The sequence below is a fragment of the Canis aureus genome, chromosome 24, assembly GCF_053574225.1.
Source record: "Canis aureus isolate CA01 chromosome 24, VMU_Caureus_v.1.0, whole genome shotgun sequence".
Lineage (NCBI taxonomy): Eukaryota > Metazoa > Chordata > Mammalia > Carnivora > Canidae > Canis > Canis aureus.
In genome coordinates, this window is record NC_135634.1 from 47,181,506 (window position 1) to 47,204,575 (window position 23,070).

At 56.5% G+C, this 23,070-nt stretch overlaps 1 protein-coding gene across 5 annotated transcripts in view; it reads left to right on the forward strand.

Moving 5' to 3' along the window:
* The window catches only part of SH3BP4 (SH3 domain binding protein 4), an 83,279-nt gene that overhangs the window by 21,378 nt on the left and 38,831 nt on the right, over window positions 1–23,070 (forward strand). For 4 of the 5 annotated variants that reach the window (XM_077869324.1, XM_077869320.1, XM_077869325.1 and 1 more), the window contains exon 2: window positions 15,400–15,475. The gene's annotated coding sequence lies outside the window, so the exon portion shown is untranslated. Of the gene's footprint in view, window positions 1–1,273; window positions 1,411–15,399; window positions 15,476–23,070 lie in introns of those variants that run through there. The other variant, XM_077869323.1, reaches the window with a different exon arrangement.

Below are 23,070 nucleotides of genomic sequence, written 5' to 3' on the forward strand. Positions count from 1 at the left end.
CGGTGGACCCCGTTTTTACCCCTTTTCAGAGATGAGGGCGATTCTCCTGCTTGCTCAAGGCCCTGCAGGCCAGTGAGGGTGGGAGCTGGGTCCTGAACCCTGGGCCGCCCCGAGTCTGTGCAGAAGCTCTTGGGTGGAAAAAAAAAAAAAAAAAAAGAAGCTCTCGGGTGGGACAGGTGCCATTGCCTGGCCCACCTGTTGGCACTCAGGTACATCGAACCAGAGCGTAGGGGTCCCACACTGGGTGAGCCCCAGCGACCTGTGTGCTTTGGAGGGTCCCCCGTCTCAGAGGTGATCACTGGGGTCCTCAGGGTTCCTGTGAGGTGACACAGCCAGGATGGCCCCGTTAGGGTCCTGACTGCACCGGGGACCCCCTCATGGCTGGCCAGGCCCTCCAGAAGGTCCTCCCCGTGCCCCCCCTTCGCTCTCACGCCCAGTGGGTGTCTCTCCATCCCCAACCGAGACTCCCTGCACCTTTCAGGGAGAAGCTTCAACATTCCCTGTACGGTCATGGAAGAAACGCTTCTAGGTTCCTTACATGCTTAGTGTATGTTAGAGAAAACACATTTTCTGGGTCCTTCTCCAGTAGGAACAGGCTGTGCGATGGGTAGAGGATTTTCCCAAGGAAGGCCAGGCTTCAAGGGGGGTGGACTGCAGAGTTCGTTATTCCTTTGTGTCCCTTCCTCCCTTCCAAGATGTTGCCTGGCTGTGGGACAGGAGTCCGGAGAGCAGGGTGGCCGCCACCGCCGCCGTGGGCCTCCCGGGGTGGGGGGAGGTTTTGCTCTGCTCCCAGCAACCATTTGGTCCTCAGCTACTCCAGTGAGAGCTTGCATTTCCTCACGCTTCGCTCACTCATTCCCTCCACTACTACCTAAGAGCCTGCTGTGGGGGGGCCAGGGCGTGGAGGGCCAGGCAAGAGGCAAGGTCCCAGGCACTGCCTCCCCTTGTGGCCCCTGGGCCCGGGGACCAGGTGCTCGGGCCCTGCACCCCCCGTAAGCCTCGGAGGCCGAGCTGGCGTCCGCTGACCGGTGCTGACCAGTGCTGACCAGTGCGGGGACGCTGGCTGGGCTGCTTCCCTGCCTCAGACATCACGTCCCTCTTCTGTAAGCCTGCGTAGCAAGTCCTTTTGTTTGCCAATATTGGCACGATTGAATCAATGCTGCAGCCAAACAGGATGTGGTCTGGGTGACTCCCAGCTCCCAGCCATCGATGGTTCTTGTTTTCAGTTGTCTCAAGAGGTAACACCCACCACCACCACCAAGCACGGGGCACTTTGAGGCCCCGGACGGAGCCCCTGGCCTGGTGAAGGGGGCCTGAGCTCTGAAGGGCCACCGATCCCACCTTCAACTGCTGGGAAGGGAGTCGGGGAGGAGGTAGAGAGAACTCTGAGTCATACTCCAGTCCTTCCAGGTAAAGCTTGGAGGCCTTTGAACTTGGCTCGCTAGCTGGGGAGGGAAGGGTTTCCAGGAGGGCCCTGCTTCTGGCTCGAGGCTGGTCTATTTTGTTGCAGGGCAGGACGAAGGGGAGGCGGCTGCGGCGTGCAGGACACTTGCCCTTGCTCCTCCACGAGGGGCCGGAAGGCCAGCCTTGTGGTCCCTAAACCTTGAGGAAATATAAAGAACATTGGAGGGGGGAGGGGGATGAACAGAACATCACAAAAACGACAAGCACCTGTATAGACTTGTGTAGCCACCAGCCGTGCCAAGAAGTGGAACTTCACGTTTGAAGCCCTGAGGCCCTCCCCAACGCCGGGGTCCTCTCACCCCGCCCCTGATGTTTTTTTCTTCCAATCTAGTGTAAGCATTTAAGTAGCCCCTAACCTGAACTCTGTGGTTTTCCCCCTGCTATTTATAGTTTTTCCACGTAGCCAATAAACACTGGGTCCTTAAGCATTGTCCATTGTTTTGCACGTTTGCAACGTACACATACGTGGAAGCGTGTATTTCTGCCTGTGGCTGGCCAGCCCCCATATGGCCCCCGGTGGTCCCCACCCTTGTGTCGTCCCTCCGCCTGCTGTGGCCGGCCTGGCAAGCCAGCCCTGATAGAGTTCGTCCAGGGATGGACGTCCCTTCATGGTTAGGTTACGTCGGAGATTAACTTCCCTCTGGATGACAGACTGTCTCCTGCCTGCCTTGACTGAGCACGATGCCACGCAGGCAGTCCAACTTGGCAAGGACCTGCGGTCCAGTAGCCAGCCCGTGGCAGCTGAGCCTTCAGATGAGGCCCAGCGCTGGCCGAGGTCTTGACCGTGGCCGGAAGGAGAGGACCCAGCTGAGCCACATCTGGATCCCCCACCTGCAGAAACCGCGACGCAGGTGTGTTGCGTGTGGTCATTTGTGACGCGGGGCCGGGAGAGCGACGCGTAGCCCTCCCAGGGTTCCTGCACATCCTGTTCCTGCAGTTCACCGGTGTTGATGGGCAGAGCCGCAGGGTTTCCACTGTGCGCTAACACCTCCATTTACTGCCCCCGCCTCCTCTCGAGGACCAGAGCTGGTTTCCGACCCTTGCTGTTAGGGCCCGCCAGCACGCAGATGCCTCTCGGGGAGCCCTCTAGCAGGGGGCCAGTGGGTGTCCAGCATCACTTCCCACAGGCAGCGTTCCGGATCATTCCGGTTACTCTGCATCCCCACCACCGCTCCCTGTCGTCGGACTTTTCACTTTGGGAGGAGGCCCGATGGAAGGGAAAAGGCTGTCTGATTTGTTTTAGTGTATGCTTTCTTCTCCTTCTTTTATTAAGATTTTATTTATTTATTTATTTATTTATTTATTTATTTATTTATTTAGAGAGATTGAGAAGCAGACTCCCCACTGAGCAGCCAGCCAGCCAGCCCCGGGGCTCGATCTCAGAACCTGGAGATCATGACCCGAGCCGAAGCCAGATGCTTCCCGATGGAAGGGAAAAGGCTATCTGATTTGTTTTAGTGTATGCTTTCTTCTTCTTTTATTAAGATTTTATTTTTTTTTTTTTTTTGAGAGAGAGAAAGAGAGAGAGATTGGAAGCAGACTCCCCACTGAGCAGCCAGCCAGCCAGCCCCAGGGCTCGATCTCAGGACCAGAGCCGAAGCCAGATGCTTAACCACCTGAGCCACCCAGGCGCCCCTATGCTTTCCTCTTGACTGATGGCCATAAACCCATGTTTATCAACACTCTCCATTCTTCCAAGGTGAAGGTCCTTTGTTCATGGCTTTTAACTCCTTTTCCTTATTGAACTGCAGGACTTCTTTGAATTTTATGGAAAAATGAGCCCTCCATGGCAGGCTGTCACTTGGCCACGCAGCCTTTCACGGCCCCCGAAAGTCCCATTCTGCATCCGTCCCAGGCAGATTACTTTGGAGGGTTCCAGGTGTGGCCTTGTGGTCAAGTCTTTGGGTTGCGGCTGTCCCTGTGAAATTAGGCCCACATTCACCTTAATCATTTGACCAGCCTGCCCCCCCGGGTCTCCTTCTGTGGGGCACCCCCTGGCCTGGGATTACTTTCCTGTTCTAGGAGCCAGAGAGAGAGAGAGAGTCAGCCCTGGGCCTGGGGCTCGAGTCCCGCCAGCAGCTCTCAACCTGCATTTTGCCCCGCGCCCTCGAGGTGATTGCTACTGCTGGAATGTGGGTCCGGGGAGACTGTGCCCTGCCTGTTTAGAACAAGTGCATTTCTAGAGAATGTTAAAATTAGAAAAAGCGGCTCCATTTCCTGCCATTCAGTGGCAGTTGGCTTGTGTTTGTTTGCACAAGGATTTTTCTGGTAACAATCTGTAGTCGGTTTCTGGTGGAATGTGAGGTGAAGTCATGATTTTCGGGATGGAGGTGATCTGTTTCCATGGCGATCTTTGTGGTTGGAGAGTGACTGCTTTGTTTGTGAGTTCTTGCGGATTATGCGGCAATGGAAAAAATATTACTGAAACAACCTTTTTCTCTAGGCAGCAAGACTCGTTTTTGATTTTTATTTTTTTTAAAGTTCTTTAGTGGGAAGTTACTATCTTTGTTAGTGAGGTCCGGAAGGAGTGGACCACAGTGGGCTTGGCTGCTGATCGCCCCTCCTCCTCCCTGGGAGGGCACCCCCCACCTCCCTGGAGGTGCACAGCCTGGGGTGACCACCCCTGTAGATCCTTCCACCCCCTCACAGTGCTAGGTTTAGCAAACAAAAATGCACGGCATCCAGGTGTATTTGACTGGGACACATTTATACAAATTAAAGTATTCGTCATGGTTCAAAATTCAAATTTAACTGGGCGTCCTGTATTTTCTTTGGCAACATCCCCCCAGCCTCCCCAGCCCCCCCCCGCCAGCCCTCTATCCTTTGCAGCCTGTCTGAGTTTCTCTCGGTGCCTGGCCGTCTCTCCCAGGTGAGGAGGGGGCATCGCCTGCTCTTGGCTGCCTGACTTGTGGCACCTGGGGACACACCTGTGGCTTCCCCAGTTTTGTTCCGTTCTGTGCGTGGACACCCCCGGGGGCCGGCCCCAGGCTGGCTCCTGGCAGCACCTGGTGGGGCTCACAGCCCGCCCTGCGGCAGGTACGGCAGGTAACTGCTGAGTGGGGGCTTGGTTTATTGGTCTGTCCAAGGGAAGGCCCAGGAGCAGGACACTGGAGAGATGTAGCATCATCTTCTCTGGAGAGCCTAAGTGCCCATCAGAGACTCACCCCCCGGAACTGGAAGGAGCTCACCTGTGCTTAAATGGCCTGGAAGTGCCAGCCTCTAAGTAGGGGCGGCGGGGGGGGGGGTTGTTGCCAAGAGCCCAAGTCACAGGCTTTGTGAGAGGGGTGGGTAGGAGCTGGACCTTGAGTCCTTTTTGCAGGGGCAGGCGGGTACCAAGGAGGCATTCCCTATAGGGGGAAGCAGGTGTGTGTGCAGGAGTTTTAGGGTCCAGGTGGCTGACGGGTCGGTGAAGGGAATTGGCAGTGGGTACTAAGGAGGGAGAGCCTTGAAATGGCTCGGGGAAGCCAGGCCCCAGATGGGCAGGTGGCAGGGCAAGCAGGGCACCTTGTGTTCATGAGCCAGGGGAAGCAGGTGAGTCGAGGGAAGCGGGGGACCCAGGGGAAGTAGGGGAGGCAGTGGGAGGGTAGGTTTGATGGAAGAACAGGGCAGCTGGGACCCCCTGGGAGTTGACACTTTGCTCCAAAATAAAACTGCAGGTCTCAGGTACCCTGGGGGACTTTCTTTTACGTTCAGGGGACAGGTACTAGTTAGTAATGGAGCATCTTACTCTGGGCTAGGTGCAGGCCTGGGGCTGGGGACAGCGAGACTGGCGGGTCTCTGCCCCCGAGCACGAGCAGGTTAACCTGTTACAGTGTCGTCTGAGCACCTGCTGTGTTCCAGGTGAACAGGATGGAGTCCCTGCCTTCACGGAGCATTTCTTTCTAGTAGAAGGGAAAGGAAATAAAACCATCCTCGGAGAATGTGAGGAGTGAGAAGTGAGGTCAGCTGAGGGATTGGGGGGTGAAAAGCTGGTTTGGATGCAGTATGTGCTAATCTGAATAATCCCAGATATTCCCACCCTAATCCTAGAACCTATGCATGTTACTTTATATGGAAAAAGGACTTTGCAGATATGATTAGTTTAAGGAGAGATTACCCTGGATTATTCTACATATAATGTAATGACAAGTGTCATTTTAAGAGAGAGGCAAAGGTGCCCTGACCTCAGGGAAGGCCTTGTGATGAGGGAGATGGATCAGGATGGAGGAGGGGCCACAGGCTGGGGCCACTAAAAGCCAAAAACGTTGGGGAAATGGATTCTCTCGCTAGAGCCTCCAGATGGAACCAGACCTCCTGGTACCTGGACTCTAGGACTGGCCTCCAGACTGAAAGAGAATGAGTTGGTGTTTTGGGCCACCAAGGTCTCTTGAAGGGTCGAGGAAGTGACATTTGAGCAGAGGCCCGAGTGCAGGGGACTGGAGGTCGTAGCTCCTGGTGCTTTCACAGGCGGGGGTGGGCGTCCCTGCTGACACGTGGCCTGGGACCTGAGCCGGGTTCCAGGCCCGACCTGGGCTCAGGAACTCCGTGGGAGTCACGAGCTCTCACGGCTTTGGTCTTCAGCCTGGACGTGAGCCTCAACGAATGTATTTATTTTTAACGTGAAATGTCAGTTGGAGCGTGAATACCATTTGCTATTCTCCAGTTTAGCGGAGTGTAAATGTATCTGATTATTTTTGAGAGAGAGAGAGTGCGTGCAAGTGAGCAGGGGGCCGGAGAGGGAGAGAGAGGATCTTAAGCAGGCTCCACGCCAAGGGCGAAGCCGGACACGGGCTCCATCTCCCAACCCAGAGGTCATGACCTGAGCCGAAATCAAGGGTGGGATGCTCAACCAACTGAGCCACCCAGACATCCAGTGTATCTTATTAATGGAACAGAATATTTCCTTGGCTTTCTAAATTGGGAATATCTAACACTATAGAATAGCCATCTGTTCTGGTTTGGCCCTGAATGCAGAGCCTGAGGTAAGGATTTGGGGACTGGTATTGAGAGGTGGGGGAGTGAGGGTTGGTCCTTGGAAGCAGGAGCAGGGTGGGGGCGAGGGCAGGAGATGAGGAGGAAGAAGGCAAATGCAGGATGACTTTCTGAGCTCAGGGCCACTGTGGTCCTGGGAGCCATGTGGATATGCTGTGGTCGTCCCTCTGGAGGACGGGAGGCTGGGGCCCTGACCCCAGGGCCGCCCTGGGGAGTGTGTTCTGACAGGCAGAGTGAGGATGGGGGCCTGCACCTGCCCATTTGGAGAGCAGCCTGATGGCCCAGCGACGGGACAATTGAACCAATGCGGTGCTGCCTTCGTGAAGGCCAGGCTCGGTGACTGGTCCCGGGGAATGAGGACGGCCACTGTGTCAGCCCATCCAGCAGGAGCTGAGACAGCCGGCGGGGTCTGGCTTTAATGACTGTCGGCCACCAGTGTGGCAGGTGAGCGTTCGGGCACATGTGGCACTCAAGACGCACGGACACCCCGGGCCGCTCACCCGCCGAGGGCCTCCTGTCCCGTGCAGACCTCGAGACCTGCGGGGTGGCGCCTGCCCCACCAAGAGTCCTGGCACCGCGAGCATTTTCCCTCTCGGCGCCTGCTTTCTCCTCCTTCCAGTTCCAGAAGGCAGGAGCCCAGTGTCTTGCCGCCTTGCTGTCCCTCTGTGCTTTACGGGGAGCAGAGGCCCAGTGGGGAGGCCGCAGCCTGGCTCTCGCTGACCTCCTGTCGCCTGAACCCAACGAGCAGCGGCCACGGAAGCTGTGCTGAGAGGCCTGTTCACCTCTCATGCTTCGTTTTTGGTGGTTGATGACCAAAGGGAGCCTGAGTCGATATCCAGATCCAGAGCAGCCCCTCGGAGGGACGGATCGTGCCGAGCGTGCCGCTGCACGTGCTTGGCTGGAGACGAGAGACGCAGACGGAACCTGCCTTTGCGGCCCCGATAGTGCCCCCTGCACCGCTCTGTTCCGCCCAGGACCCGGCGCCACACGTTCGCCCCGCAGCGGGGACCCAAAGGGATGTGACCCCCTTGACCCCGTGCCCTTGGCCGGCCTTGCTGGCGGTGGGGGGGCGGTCACCCAATGCTGTGGCCGTCCCGGGAACCTTTCCCCAGGTGTGCACCGCTCTGAGAGTGGCTTTCTCGAACCCGCAGGGGTTTGGTGACTTTTATTCACTTTTTGCAAGATTGCATTTTTTTTTAAAAAAAGCCTCGTTTAAAAAGTAGGATATTCCCTGAGGTTGGGGACTCCTTCGAATTTCCGGATAACATTGTGCTTATCTCAACAAAGAGATTTAGAAACTGCAGATTCATTTTGGATGAAGAGTTTAAAAAAATACAGAATGGTCCCCTTTTTTTACTTTATTCAGGTCTTGGGCTTCAGAAAGTGTTTGTTCCAGCGATTCCATCCCTGACCCAGTTTCTGTATGTGCTTTGTGGGTCTGGCTCGTTCTGGGAGGCTGGGGGGGGGGGGGGGGCGGTGACGCGGGGTGGGGGGGGAGTGGTCAGCGATGCATAGTCAGATTAACACATCAGGAATCATTTCATGCTCTTAGAACGTTCTGTATCCTCCCTTTGCTCTACTGCTGGGTTTTCTTTTTAAAGATTTTATTTATTTATTCATGAGAGACACAGAGAGAGAGGCAGACAGAGGCAGAGGGAGAAGCAGGCTCCCTGCGGGGAGAGCCCAACGCGAGACTCGATCCCAGGTCTCCAGGATCACGCCCTGGGCCGAAGGCGGTGCTAAACCGCGGGGCCACCGGGGCTGCCCTGACAGCTGGGTTTTCTAAACCTCAAATGTCACCACCTTCCAGCAGGGAGGCTGGCGGGGGGCGGGGAGGGGCACCCCCCACATACCCCCTTTACAAAGCTGACTAGGGAGGGGGCTTTCGAGGGCTGGAGTTTGGGATCAGTTGGAAAAGCCCACTGGGGGTTGGGGGGTGCAGGGTCTTCCAGCCACATTTCTCCCTCTCTTGCCTTTTAAACTGTTGCCCAGGTGACAGGCTGCCAGGGTGAAGATTTGACCCCAGGTAGGAGAACCCAAGAGTTCACACGGCTGGTGGCCCTGCCAGTGGGGAGGGCAGAGGTGGCCGTGGGGCTCTGGGCAAAGGCCCCCCAGCACTCAGGCCCAGGCCCTGTGGTCCCCCCTCTGTGACCCCAATGAGGAAAGAGGGCAAGACTTCGCGGTGGGCCCAGCTGTCACACAGAGCCGGGACTCGAGTCCCCGTCCTAACCGGCTCTGAGCCTTCAACACACCACGTCGTCCTAAACATCTTCAGGCTTGTCGGCATTTGTGGGGTGGCTCTTGACTCTGCACCCTCTCCCCAGGACTCGCACCAGGGCAGGGTGACTTCCTCCTGCTTTAAAAGCCTTTGAAACCCTGAGGAGGTTTTATAATTTATGTCTTGGAGGAAGGAAAGAAGGAAGAAGGGTGATGTTGGAGCCCAGTGTGGCGTCTTAGGGGCTCACTCCGGGACATCTGGTCTTGCTGCAGCCTGCTGTGGGGTCTCTGTTCACCTTGCATCGGTCACTGGTGCTGGGCCGCCACCATGCCCGGCGACCCCCGGCTCTCCACTTCCTGACCTCAGGCCGGTGGCCCAGAGGGTCCGGTCTCAGTTGTCTCCTCAATACGTTCTTGACCATCACGCATCGTACAGTGGTTCTCAGAGTGTGTGGGCCAGGGACCAGCAGCATCGCCGTCACCCGGGAGCCAGCGAGAGGATCAGGGTTTTAGTAGGAGAACCACCCCCTGATGCCCATGCTAGCAGTTAGGTTCTCAACCTTTTATTCATTCCCTGAGTGTTTTGTGTTTTCTACTTGAAACCAAGGCCCAGATTCAATTTGGGTCACTCAGCCAAGGCCGTCGAGCTTGCAAAGGGCAGAGTGACCTGTGCACCCGCCGAAGTCCTCCATTTACCTGGCTGCCTCCTGCCGTGCGGCTCGCTCCCACACGCAGCTCCCTGACTGGGGTCATCTCCTGTTTATTCGGGAGATGTTATAGGATCAAAATAAAAGGGTTATAGGGTCAGAATCAAAGCCCCAGGTGCTGCCCGTGGGCAGCTCTCTCCTTCACTGTCTGGACGCTGGATTTGAACTTCCAGCCCCACTGGGGAGGCCCAGGATTAGAGCCGGGTCAGATGGCCCACATCCTTAAGTGACCACCTGCTAGTTGGAAAAGTTAGTCAAAGCCTGGAAAAATAATGTTCCTGTGTTTTGCTTAGTTTTTTAAGATTTTATTTACTTAATAATTTTAGAAAGAGAGAGTGGGGGAATGGGGGGAGCAGAGGGAGAGGGAGAAGCAGACTCCGCGCCGAGCGTGGAGCCTGACCCGGGGCTCGATCCGATGACCCTGAGATCATGAGCCGAGCTGAAATCAAGAGTCAGATGATCAACCGACTGAGACACCCAGAGGCCCTAAAACTTTGCTTTAAAAAAAAAAAATGCCAAAAACCATGTCTGTGACTCTTTGTTTGGGTGGAAGTCTTTTCTGAGTGTTTGAGAGCAGCGTCTGGCTTGAACCACAGCACGTCCTTCTGATTTCTACCTTAAAGTCAAGTAACAGCACAAAGATGCTGATGAGGCCGTCCGTGTTCAGGTTCTTAAAAAATTTCCCGCAACAGTGCGATGTTGTCCAGTGTGGCGGCCCATTTTTAAGCGATTCTCCTCAATCGAGACTCTGCAAAACCCCCCCGGTTGGTGGCTGGGGAAGCCGCTCTTGCCTCCTATGTGACCACTTGTTCCTGTGTTAATTAAATACATAAAGAGTTCCATATACGTAAATACCTAGATACATAAAAAAGAGTTCTGGAACAGGGCCCACTGGCTGCAACCAAAGGGGTCAGAAACCCAGAGGAGGAGCAGCCGCGTCTGGCCGCAGGTGTGGGAGGGAGTCCGCGTGCCCAAGACAGGCAGGTGGCACCGAGTCCCTCTGTCACACACACAGGCGAACAGAAGCCTCCCCCCGGGCTAAGGGCAGCCAGGAAGGCCGGCCAGCCGCACGCAGTGAGTAAAATCACCGGCTTATTCTGCATCAGGCACCCCACGGAACCCACAGACGGGGAGGGCACGTATATAAACCACCGTGGGTGTCCGCGTGTCCGTCTCAATAAACCCTTTTCCCCTTGAGCTTCATTATCAACAAAGGTGTGATACAGGAGAGGGGAAAGGATATTCCTGACCGCATACGTAGTCTGTAAAATTCAAGATATTGCGTAATTCTGGAGAAGGTAAGCGCACCAGCTCTGCGTGTGTCCGGGGTGAGAAAATGTCGCCACCTCAATCAGGTGTGATTTCAGACACTTTCCCTGAAATCTGTAATCGTCCACCACCTGCCGAAATAGGTTTGCAATTAACAGTGTTGTGTGTGTGGATTTTGATTAACACTCCAGGTGAAGGCGATGGCCAGTCTACCAAAATATTAATTTCTTTTTTTTTTTTTTTTTTTTAGTTTTATTAATTGGTTCTCTTAGAGTGGATTGATTTTTCTCTCGGAACAATGAAAAATGCGGGGTGAAGTCTGGGCATGAGATCCCATGAGATCAAGACTAATTAATGGTGCTCAGCTGCTCTTGGGGGTGGGGAGGGGGGCACTGCTGCCTGGGCGAGGCCAGGAGTGCGCCTCCCTTCCTGAGAGGTAGCATCTCTAGACAGCCATTGTGGGTTGACAGGCCTTGCCTCCCTGCCACCTGTCATCCTACCTGCCGTCTTGGCCGGCACGTCTGGCATTTACCCAGGCACCTGTGGCTATGTGCCCACTTCCCCGTGCCCCGACCCTACCATGCCTGGCCCTTTGCCCCATTGCATTAAGTGGGCTGGTATAGAAATAGGGTCAGCAAACTCTGCAAAACATCGGACTGCGTATTTCCGGCCTCGTGTGCTACTCTGTACTGGACACACGTCCTATAGACAAGACGGAAACAGGTGGGCTTGGCTCTTTTCAACACAACTTGACTTACGGACACTGCGATTTGAATTTCGTATAATACTCATGCCACAAAATATTTTTAGCCCCCTGCCCCCCCGACTCTTTAAAAATATCAAAACATTCTTCGTTCATGGGCGCCGTGCAAAGACAGATGGCGCACCAGGTTGGGCCCTGGTAGAGACAAGAATTTACTACTTGTTCTACTTTCTACTCTTGTCCTACCCTTTTGGTGGCTTTTGGGGCAGGGGCGGGGCTGAGGGAGCCCCCTTGATCCTGCCACGGGGATTCTCTACAGATTGGCAGACACAGCGTAGGAGGGATCCTTTGGCTGATGGATCGATCCGTGCATGTCCATCACGGTGGCTTGGATTGATCATTGAAAATTGATCTGTCATCCCCACAGCAGCCCCTGAGATGGGCGGGATCATGAAAATTCCTTTTCCCGTTTTGCAGAGAGAGTGTAATAGTTTCCTAGGGCTGCCCTAGCGGAGTGCACGCTGGGTGGCTTAAGTACCAGAGGTGTGTCGTCTCACAGGTTTGGAGGCTGGAAGTCAAAGATCGAGCGTCGGTGGGGCTGGTTCTCTCTGAGGCTCTGGGGAGCATCTGCTCCGTGTGTATCTCCTGCTCCTTGCTGGCGATCCCTGAGCCCCAATCTCTGCCTGCATCTTCACACGACATCCTTCCCCACGTGTACGTGTGCGCCTCCAGATTTCCCCCTTTTTTTTTTAATTTTTTTTTTTTTAGATTTCCCCCTTCGTAAAGACACCAGTCCAATAGGATCGGGGCCCACCCTAAGGACCTCATTTTAATTCCATTACCTCAGGAAAGACCCCACTTCCTCACGTTCTGGGGTCCTGGGGGCTAGGGCAGGACTCTGACACTTTGTAACTGGGGATCTGGAAAGCCCGGCTGAGTGTCTTGTTGGTCGCTGTCCTGGAGCAGGAAAGTAGGACAAAGCTGTCACCGCTGTCTTCGTATGAATATAGTTACCTGTCTAAATGTCGGGAGCCTCTCCTTAGGATTTATGCCCCCAGACTTCCAGGCCTCCTCAAGTAGGGTAAACCCTCCAGAGCTGTGCCTTCAGCTGAGACTATAAGCTGTTAAAACAGCTGGTGACAGATGCGCAGGGGACACTGGGCTGCAGGCAGAGACCTTTGTGTTCCGAGACTCCCAGAGACCACAGCATCGTGCCTTCTCCTAATTGCTCGTTGACAGCTTGGTGGTTCTTGAAGATTTCCCTTAATTTTGTCCAATGACACCACTGATGTTTCTTGAGACAAAATCAGGGAGTTAGGCATCTTCCAGACTTTGGGACTTGATGCCAACCTTAATGTAATGAGCCTACATTAAGTCCTGTGGTTTCTTCTGGGGGCCTTGGGGACTGGGGAGCCCACACCGGTGTATGGCCGCTCGCTGGGGACGACAGTGCTTGGCCAAAAGAACACATCTGCTCTCTTCTCAGGGAAGCTGGTCTTTGTACAGTTTTTGGAGATGTGGACCATGGAACTAGGAGGTTGGAGAGGGGCCAGCGGGTTCTGTCCACCTAATCCACCCACCCTGGACCTCACCGGTGGGACCATTCACAGCCAGACCCCCTGTCCTCCCTGTACTTGCAACACTGAATTACCAAAGGGTTCGGGCTGTGCATGCATGTGTGTGTGTGTGTGTGTACGTACCTGCCCAAAGTCCAGCATGGCCATGTCTAAGCTTGTTGGGCAACATTGGGTCATCCCATATTAGGTATGAGGTAGGAGTTGACCCAGTCACCCTCCCCACCCCAATCTGGGGAACCTGCCAGAGATTCACGTCATGAAATAAAAACTCCACCTAAATGATCCTCTGGAAGGAGTGAGTGACAAGCCCCAGAGAGCTTGCAAGGCCCTTTGCAAAAAATGCCAAGTTGACTCAGCCCTAAAGCAACAGTGATACGAGTGTTGTGCTAACCTCTCCATAAAGGAAAACTGGCAACTTTTTGGAGTTAGGACGAGGTAGTGGTCTGCGCTTTCTCAGCAAACATCTATTTCATGCCCCGGGACATGGGTTTGGGGAGCCTGGGGTGGGGTGAGCAGCAGCAAGGGTGTAGGAGGTGCTCTTCTAGGGAACTCTGACGTCTCCAGCTCCCCCACCACCTGGCCCGGCGTGAGGGGCCCACACGGACCAGAGCAAGGGGGAGCACGCCCAGCAGAGGAGAGAGTCCCACCACCCCAGCCGACATTCGGGTGGGGGTGGGACGGGGGAAGGAGGCACCCTAGTTTCACAGAGGCTGGGAAGAGTGACTTGGGAAGAGTGTTGTGACTTGGGAAGAGTGACTTTTTACAATCAAAAAACCAAAAAAAAAGAAGTGCGGGCCACACTCCCCGCAGAACAGATTAGAAAGAGTAGGGAGATGATCCAGAGAGGCAGCAGCCCACGCCAGCCCGCTTCTGAGGGGCCACGTCTGCAACACTGTCACCGCCTCCTGCCCCTTTGCAGCCCATTTCCCCCTCTGTACCCGTGATGAGGGCCCTAGGCGACAGCAGCCTCCGGATCACCGGGAGCACCCCGACAGCTGTCCCGGAGTCCCCGAGTCCCCGAGAGACGCGCCCACGATCGCGCGCCCGTGGACCGCGGCCTCTTGTTTCCTGCGCCTCGAACATCCGGTTTTTCTGTCTCCTTTGGGATCTGAGTCTTTTGTCGTGTTTGCGTCTATCTTGTCACGCTGTTGCCTTGTTCCTGGCGTCGGTTGACTTCGATGCAGCTTTTGGCCTCTGCCGGTTGACGCCGTGCGCGTCTCGGAGCCGCTTCCGGGCCGTGTTTTCTCTTTGCTTCGGGATGATGGCCATCCCGACCTCACGCCTTTCTGTGCATCTGGAGTTCGTTTTACTGTTGAGACCCCAGGTGGGGGCTGCGGGGTGGGGTGCAGGGGGGGTCAGCATCCTGAAAACCAGCCAGCGGCCCCGGAGTCCCAGGGACTGATGCTTCACGGTGCTCCTTCCCATCGCATGTGAAGTATTCACGCGGAGGAGGGTCTGTGGTCTGTACGGGGCTGTGTGTCCCCTGGGAGGGGGAGGGGGCGGGAGTGTCGCAGGCCGGGTGGCCTTGCCCTCCGGAGGGCATCCAGAAGGCAGTTTCAGCCGCACATTTCACGATGTGAAGGGTCCAGGATGCCCGGAAAGCCCCAGAGCCGCAGATCCTCCTGTCCACACCCGGGGCCGGGATCCGGTGGCCGAGGGGGCGGCCCGCAGTGGTGACCTTCGGTCCCCTTCCTCTCTCGTGCTGTCCTGGCTTATGGACTCCTTCAGGGGTGTGGCCTCTGTAGTGTCACGTTCCTTAAGTGGGACCCAAACCCCCTCCCGAGTCACGGCGTGTGGTGTGCGAGGAGGAAGCCCCACTGCTGGCGGGAGACTGGAATGTGTGTCTGGGGGTTTAGCTGATAAGATTGTTCTGTTGAACTAAGACTGCTGGTCTCTGCAGCAGAGGTAACAGCAGGTGAGGGAAGACAGACTTGGGGGAAAAATTAGTAAAAAAAAAGCTTTAGGGGCAGGCTGGGCTGCCCAGGGAGCTGACTGTGACACTGGTCTTTGCGTGAGACGCTTATTGGGGTGCGTGCTTGGGGCCAGCGCCCCTGGAACGCCTGGGCAGGCCTCTGAGACCCGCAGGAGCTCCGGATCTAACCCTAACCCCGAAGGCCCATGGCTCTGCACGTTATCAGCGGGGGTGGGGTGGGGTGGGGAGGGTGGCCTGCCTGGGGAGGGAGTGGGGGAAGGGTTTGGGGAAGGGAGCTGGGGACTGACATCCAGACGGGTCTCCAGGGGGCGGTCTCCAGGGGGTCTCCAGGGGGCGGTCTCCAGGGGGCGGTTGCAGAACCGGGCCCTTCTGCAGGCCTCGCTCCAGCAGCTGGGATGGGAGGAGCATCTGGGGCCGCATCACAGCACCCAGGTCCCCACCTTACTGTGACAACGCGGCTCGGGGCGCGGTTCACTCTAGACGTGGGAGTGGGGAGGCACCCGCGTGAGGTGTTGCTGACCGAGGCTCTGAAGCCTATGTTCCCCTTTCTTCTTGCAGCCTCTGCCTTCTGTGGACGGGAGGCCGGGTCCTGGGACTTGCGCTCTGACGTCAGGAAGCCGGTGGCCTGTCATAGGTAAGCCAGGCGGGCTGGGTGTTGGCTTGAGTAGCTACCCTCGGCCTGCTGCATGGGGACCGCTGTGTCGTGGCTGATGTGCACAGACCCGAGTGGGGAGATGGACCCCATATGCCTGCACAGTGGCTCAGATGGGAGGAGTCCCTTCCAGAAGCTTCTTGGCCTCTTAGTGCACTGCAAACCTCTCCCTCATGGCTCTGTCTTCATATCCTCATCAGCTCTCAAATGTCCCCAACTCGGAAAGGTCAGATGGCACCAGTGACTTCCCTTTCTGGTGCCACCAATGGAACACTCTGGCTCTACCCAGAAACCAGACGGGCAGCTTGTTCTGAGCCCCAACCGCCATGGGGCAGAGCCCAGGTTGGCTGTCCCTTTTGTGTTTGCACAAAGGAGTTATTCTTACAACCCAAGGGGTTACGAGCTCCCGAACAATGGCCACCAGTGACGAGGTGCAGGTTGACCGAGCTCCCTGCGGCCGTGGCCACGGCTCACCCACCCCGGGGCCCTGGGAGGACTTCCGTCCCGTCTGTCCCGGGAACACAGCAGCAGAACAGGCTTTCTGCAGCGGCCCCGAAGAGTGAATGGTGTCCTTATAGGATGTTCTCGCGGATTTTCTTGGATGTTCCCCACCCCCCTTTTATGATTGAAGGGCAGTTGACATACGTTCCGTTGGTTTCGGGTGTTCAACCTAGTGACGGAACAAGTCTGTACGTGGCCCCGTGGCCCGGACTTCCCCCACAGGTGAGATCGTAGCAGCTCTTGATTCTTATTCTGACCCCCTTGGTCAGCAATAGAACCCTCACCTCAGTGGGGTCGTCTACACAGCCTTCCTGGGTTGAAAAGCCACGCACATGCATCCTCACTGGGTGAAAGGATCAGATAAAATTAAATGGATCCTCTGCACACACTGGGTAGAGGAGGGGCAGTTCACGGGGAACAGCTCAGTTACCCCTTCCTTCCCCATCATGTGTGAGTAATAACAGCCCTTCAAATAAAGTGAGCAGGGCTTGGATTGTTCCAGGCTTCTCTTTAAGTCTCCTGCATCCTCTGTTCCCCTTGACAGATGACTGGGATCCTTCTTCTTCCCCTCCCCACCTTTTCTAGCAGTCTCATTGTTTTCTGGGATCTGCATGTGCTTTAGGACGGAATGTTTGGGATGCCTGCGCCTCTGGCCCTGGGGGCTTTCCATATAGTGATGTGAGGAATTCAGGAGCTCTCTGGTCCCGGGTCACTCCTCCCTGCCCTGCACTGAGGTCTCAGGACTTAAAATACTTCTGTCCTTGCCTTATAAGTACAGCCCCTTGCCCTGAAGGCAAACCCAGCCGAAAGGCATCCAAATTCCTCGCATTCTTTTGGCCTGGCACCGGCGGGAGTGCCAGGGTTTCTGAGATCCACCAGCAGATCGGCGCCTTGGTTCCTTTTCTCTAGATAAACTTGATCGACACCAGGGGGTTGTACAACATGACTCGCTGCCCGACCCCCATGTGGTCTCCCCACTGGGTCTGGATTTAGGGCACAGCTTGGTAATGCAGGCCACCCCGTCCCGAGTCAGGCCTGGAGGAGGTTGATGGGGGCGTCTGCCTGGGACACGTCGCCTGCTCCAGCAGTAACCTGAGCGGTATTTATGTGGCTGGTTTTTTCTGGCACTGAACCAGGGTTCCCGGGGTGGCAAGATGCCTGGGAAGAGGAAGAGGTTGGTGGGACAGGGCCTCCTCTCTGGAGATGAGCCCGAGTCGTGCCCATTGTCTCCATCCCCATGTAAAGGGCTCCCAGGAGCCGGGCAGGGGCGGGGTCCACCCTTTCTTGTTTGGGGGTAGCAGATGTGCCGTCAGGCTGAAATCTTAGGGACATAGACATGTGTCCTCCAGTGCTTAAAGAAATCGTCCACTGACTGTGGCAGAAAAAGAGATCTCGTCTCGACACATGTGACATGTGGCCAGTTTTTGTGCCCCCCGCCCCCCGCCCCGGCCCGACCAAGAACATAAATGCACTTTTCTCTGTGCATCCTTAATAGTCAAGATCTGATTTATCTCAAGTTCACTGTGAAGTGGGTGAGGCTTCCCAGGGTTTCAACGTGTGCGTCCCGAGTTGTGCTCATGCCTGATTTTGTGATTTGCATGTACTTCCAGCAAATTCTGGGTTAGAGCATCCACGTTAGTGACCTCCTTGTTACCACCACCAGAAATAGTTTATTAAAACACCTGAAAATAAGTAAATAATAAAAAAATAAAAGAACACCGGCTTTAAGGCCACTGCTAAAAAAATTAAAAACAGACCACGTGAGGCAGCTGGAAGGAGCCCTGAGTCTTCCTCTTGGCTTGAAGACCAGTGCGAGTGACTGGGTGAGCGGCAAATACCAGCGCTCGGCCCTGTAGCTCCTCGGGGGTTGTGCCAGCCAAGGCCACAGCCCGGGTCCTCCTCCCTAGGGGAGGCCGAGGCTCCTTCCCACAGTTTTGCCACCGCCAGGGGAGGAAGCTTCTGTCCTGCCCATTTCACAGAGAAGAGGTGAGGCTCCAGGGAGCACCTCATTCAAGTTCAGGGCGTTATTTCTAAGTAGAGTCATTGGGAAGTAGAGACTCCCCGTCCTGGAGCCCACGTTGGATGCCCAAAGCCACCACCTCTGCTGGTTTCCCACTTTTCAGCACCCCAGAAGGATACCCTGTACCCGTGAAGCAATTATTCCCATGGCCCCTGCGCCCATCCCCCAGGCAACTACGAAGCGGTGACTTTTGAGGATGGAACTGGACCCCGGGCTGTACGCGGGGAGATCCTGCTTGCGGATGTCCTCGATGCAGGGCAGCTCAGTCCAGCATACCTCACGGCTTGACCCCCAGGCCTGCTTGCACCGTCACTGGCCAGGTGACCCAGAGGTTCCGAGTCTGCACCTGCTGAGGTCTGCGTGGACGCCCCCGGGGGCAAGGTCTGACCTCACATCGTCCCAGGGTCACCCAGTAGCCGGCAGAGGGCAGCCCCCCAGCCAGGCGTCGAACCTGAGACGTTGCTCGGCCTCTTTCAAAACCTCTGCCTGAAAATATCTGCCATCAGCGCCACCTCATTAAGCGGCGAGTGCAGTTGACTGTGAGCGAGGTCACGGGGCAGCTACATGGAGCCTGGGGAACGCGGACAGGTGACAAGGCCCGGCTCGCCCGGGCGCTGAGCTGCCCTGGCCACGGGGGCTGCGTTCTCGGAGGCCCCGTGTGTCAGCCTCATCCCCTGTCCCCCCCATCCCCCCCATGTGTCAGCCTCATCCCCCTTGTCCCCCTCCCCCGTCCTGTCCACCCCCCCACCCCCCTGCCTGCCCTCCTCAGCCGCAAGCAGGGAGGGCTTGGGGACAGATGAGAAATTTTTGACATACTTGAGGGTTTGGAGATAAAAGTGTGAGTGAAGGGAGCCTCCACCATTGTTTATTTCAAGTGCCTCCCAGCCTCTTGCTGAAACCGGCTCCGTCTACAAAGAGCTCCCGGGGTCTAATCAGAAAACCCCAATTTGCCTATCTCTCCGGCTGGATCTTTCCCGGTTATTTCATTATTTAACGCCGATGGGGCGTTGGGAAGGGCAGAGCGATTGTATTTTATTCTTGGGTCAGAAAAGTGTGCAAAGAGCTTAGCCCCTTGGTCTTTTCTAAGTGTGGACGAATTTCGAGTCCATGAGCGTATTTTGCATAAATTAATTTCCCTGGGCCTCGGTTTCCTTGTCTGTAAAAACGGCACCCGTGTCTAGAAAGTTCTTAAAGATCCATAGGAATTAAATAGGCTCTCGGATCTCGCTCAAGAGAAAGAGAAGTGATTGGAAGGATCCAGACTGAGCACAGCAGGTCCCAGAGGACCTGAGAGCCAGGTTTTTATTTTATTCTATTTATTTATTTTTTTTTTAAAGATTTCATTCATGAGAGACACCGAAAGAGAGGCAGAGACACAGGCAGAGGGAGAAGCAGGCTCCCTGGGGGAGCCCGATGCGGGACTCCATCCTGGGACCCCGGGGTCACACCCTGAGCCGAAGGCAGACGCTCAACCGCTGAGCCCCCCAGGCGTCCAGAGAACCAGGATTTGAGCAGTGCAGCTGCTTTTCAAGAATTGCACGTCCCTGTCTCCTCCTCCACCCCCCCCCACACACACACCTATGCACCTGGCCCAGGAATGGCTGCCAGCCAACCCGTAGCAGTCCTTTGTGGGACTTGCCCCCCCTCACCCCTTCACCCCCTCACCCCAGCCACAGCTGAAAGTTCACTTTTGCATTTCCTGGGCTTCCAGCACTCAGAGGCGGCTGGGGCCAGGTAACCCTTTTGAGCCCCATCCTCTGGGGTTGGGTCAGCAGGTGGGCTGGGGATTGGCTCCCCTGGAGGGGTGTCCATTGCTGATCTAGGGCTGCGGGGGTGTCCTGGAGCCAGGCCGTGACAGCTGATGGTACTGCCTGGTACTCCGGGGCACCGAGCTGGTGACCTGCATTCATCCTCACCTGGGCTTGTGTGCAGCGTCCTTCCCTCCCCTCCTCCCTCCGCCCCTCCTTCCTTGGGAATTTGGTACCTCCCCATCATTTTGGGCAGGCCATTTAGCATCTCTGGAAATTCCTTCTCTTGTGTCTTGATCGAGGGCCCCCTGAGCATCAGCATCAGTCCTCTGAACATGTGGGTGATGTGGTCAGGGGGACGGCCCTCCGCTGACGTTTTGGTTTGTGCCATATGCCAAGCACCCTGCCTTCCCCACCTCACGCCATCCTGGGGGGTCCCAAAGGTCAGAAGACGGATTAACAGGCCCCGCTGGCCAGAGTGAATAACTTGGGGCCCCTCTTTCCAAGAGGTGAGCAGCTGCCTGCGAGATGGCTGCATGGAGGGACCAGCCTGCGTCTTCCCGGCGCACTCCGGCCGTGTTTTGTAGGCTGCCAGGCTGAGAAGCTCCCACTTGTGATGCACCCAGAACCCCGTTTCCATTCTATCAAGAGGCAAAGCTTTGCACTGGGCAGAAGGAGAAGCCGAGACTTAAAAAGCCAGCATGTGTCCAAGCTCAGCGTCTTCCCAAGGTCACAGCATCTTCCCAAGGTCACAGCGTTTTTCCAAGGTCACAGCGTCTTCCCATCACAACCTGGCCATCATCTGTCCCTGAAGGTCAGGGGGCTGCCCCCTCGGCTGTCCACCCCGGTGAGGGCCTGCCGTGCTCCTCACCTTTGTGGTGTGCTTGTCGCCCTGACTGCTTGTGAACAGGGAGCCCGCACCCCCACCCCCATCCACCTCTGGGCCACCCTGGACTCTGCTCGGTAAACACAACTTGATCCTTTTTCCTTTTGTCCTTGTCGTCCCCATAAATACTATTTACCATCCCTCTTCCCCGTAGGAGCTGGAATGTGCAGCCCTCTCTCTGCCTTCGGTTGTCGGCGAAATTAATGGTCATTGACTGATGCCTTAGGTTGGCCGGGGTGTCCTCGGGTCGTGTCCACCCTCTGTGTGGTGCCTTGTCCTGCCGAATGTCATTTTTTTTTTTTTTTTTTTTTTTTTAAGAACGAGCAGGTGTAGTTACCCAGGAGCCCGGGGCCTCCTAGCAAGGTCCTCTTGGAGGGTCCCAGCAGAACGTCACAGGTGCAGGTGGTTTTCTGCAAAGAAAATGTAGCTCTTACTGCATCTCTCAGAGTATCTGCACCCTCCCAGGAGGCCGTAGCTCCTGACTGGGAAGAAGGCCCGAGACAGGCTTGCAGATAAGTGGGCGGTAAGAGCAGCGGGGTAGGGCCCAGCGGGGGCACCGAATGTCCCCCGGGGGTGCAGTGCTCAGCTGAAACCCACGTAGAACTGGACAGGAACCAGTCAAATCTCTTCTTTCCATGTCCTTCTCATAGATTCTTTGGCTTTTTGTGAAACCCAGAGGTCATTTGCCCATTGACAGAATGAGGGAGCCTTGGCTTCTGGAAACTTTTTAGATATTAGTTGAGCTTGGGCTTACTCGGAACAACACCTGCACGCCCAAGGCGCTCCATGGGTGGTCAGTGGGAACCCAGCACCCAGGCCAAGGCGCGGCGTCCACGTTACCTAACAGGCCGTCCCCGGGGCCTCCCGAGTTGTTCAGGCCACACGGTGTTGAGGTCTCGAAGCCTCGAAGCGGCGTAGTTCATGAAGCCGCTTTCAAAGGAGGCTGGCTTTTTAACGGAGGGTGCCTGAGGTTCTGGGGCCCGGGTCAGATCCCGGAGAGAAATGTCCTCGCGCAGCGTTTGAAGAGCTCCTCTCCGTAGCTTCGTGTTCTGTCTAAATTTGGCGCAGCGCTTTACAGTTTGCAAGCGCTCTCGGGAGATTTGTCCTTGATCTTTTCGGGGAGAGGTGGGGCAAGCCTGCCTTTCGTCGCTAACTTCATGGCTCAGGGGAGGGAGCTTGGGGCCTCGGAGAAGCCGAAGAGTGATCAAAGCCAGGTCAGACAAAGTTCTGACCCCAGCACCCCCACGTAGGGGCCCCCAGCAGGCCATCTGGGGTCGGATGGTGCCGGGTTGAACAGGGTTCTAGAATCATCCATCAGTAGAAGTGACCCAAGCGTAGCAGAGTCCACTGGCGCCTGGTTGGACCTGACAGAGATGTTGCTCACCAGGCTCCATCTGCCTTGGATCCCTTGACCTCAGAGGGATTCGCCAACCCACGTACTCGTCGCGGGCAGGTGTGGGTAGAGGTCACCAGGAATCCGTCCGCCCAGTTGGGATGCCAGGTTACGGTGGAAACTCCTCTGGGTACCACACGTGAGCAGGTGTCAGGGTGAATGTGAACGAGCGTGGGGGTGGCCCGGCCCGTGGCGGGGAGTGGCGGGCAGCAGGAGCCAGCAGCACCCCGACTTGGCAGCTCCCCGGTGAGCCCAGGCCAGCGGGACCCCGACGGTGTCTCCTGGCCCAGGCCTGGCCCGCAGGTGCTGGCTCAGGCCGGGCTGAGATCCTACAGACCCAGATCCCGGCTGCCTGCCGGGAGGCACACGGTGAGCGGTGAGCGCACCCCGGGGGTGCACACGGGGGTAGGCGGGGGGATGCAGCAGCTGGGTGTCTCTTTAGAGGGTTGGACAAGGACCCTCTTGGGGGAGAACCTGTCAGAGTGCCTCACAGCCGTGCGGCCCCCACCAGCCGGCCCTAGGTGGTGCCTCAGTTTGTTCCTCCGTAAAATGGGAACGAGAAGCTGCAGTTGCACGCAGGTGGCGCCTTCACGGTTATGCTTGTGCTCACACGCTGTGCACAAGTGCGCCGGTGGCTCGGGCCCAACCCGCAGGGACGGTGACCCGGGCTGGAGCCGGAAGGCGTTGAGTGTCTGCATCCAGGGGTCTCCAGGGCCGGTGCACCCTGTCCTCCCTCGGCTTGCCTGGGGTAGCGCCCAGTCTGTTCTGGTTTTGCTTAGGGAGCTGGAGTTGGGTCTTTAGAGCCCTAAAAAGTGCCCAGGGTGGTCCCACCCTGACCCTCCCCTGGGTGCCCTGCTGCAGCAGGAGCGCCTGCCCGGGGCTCTCGGTCCCTGCCTCTGACCAGTACTGCCTCCTTCCTCCTCACCCATCCCTCCCTCCCCTCCCCCTTCCTCCCTCCCCCTCCCCCTTCCTCCCTCCTCCTCCTCGCCCATCCCTCCCTCCTCCTCACCCATCCCTCCCTCCTCCTCA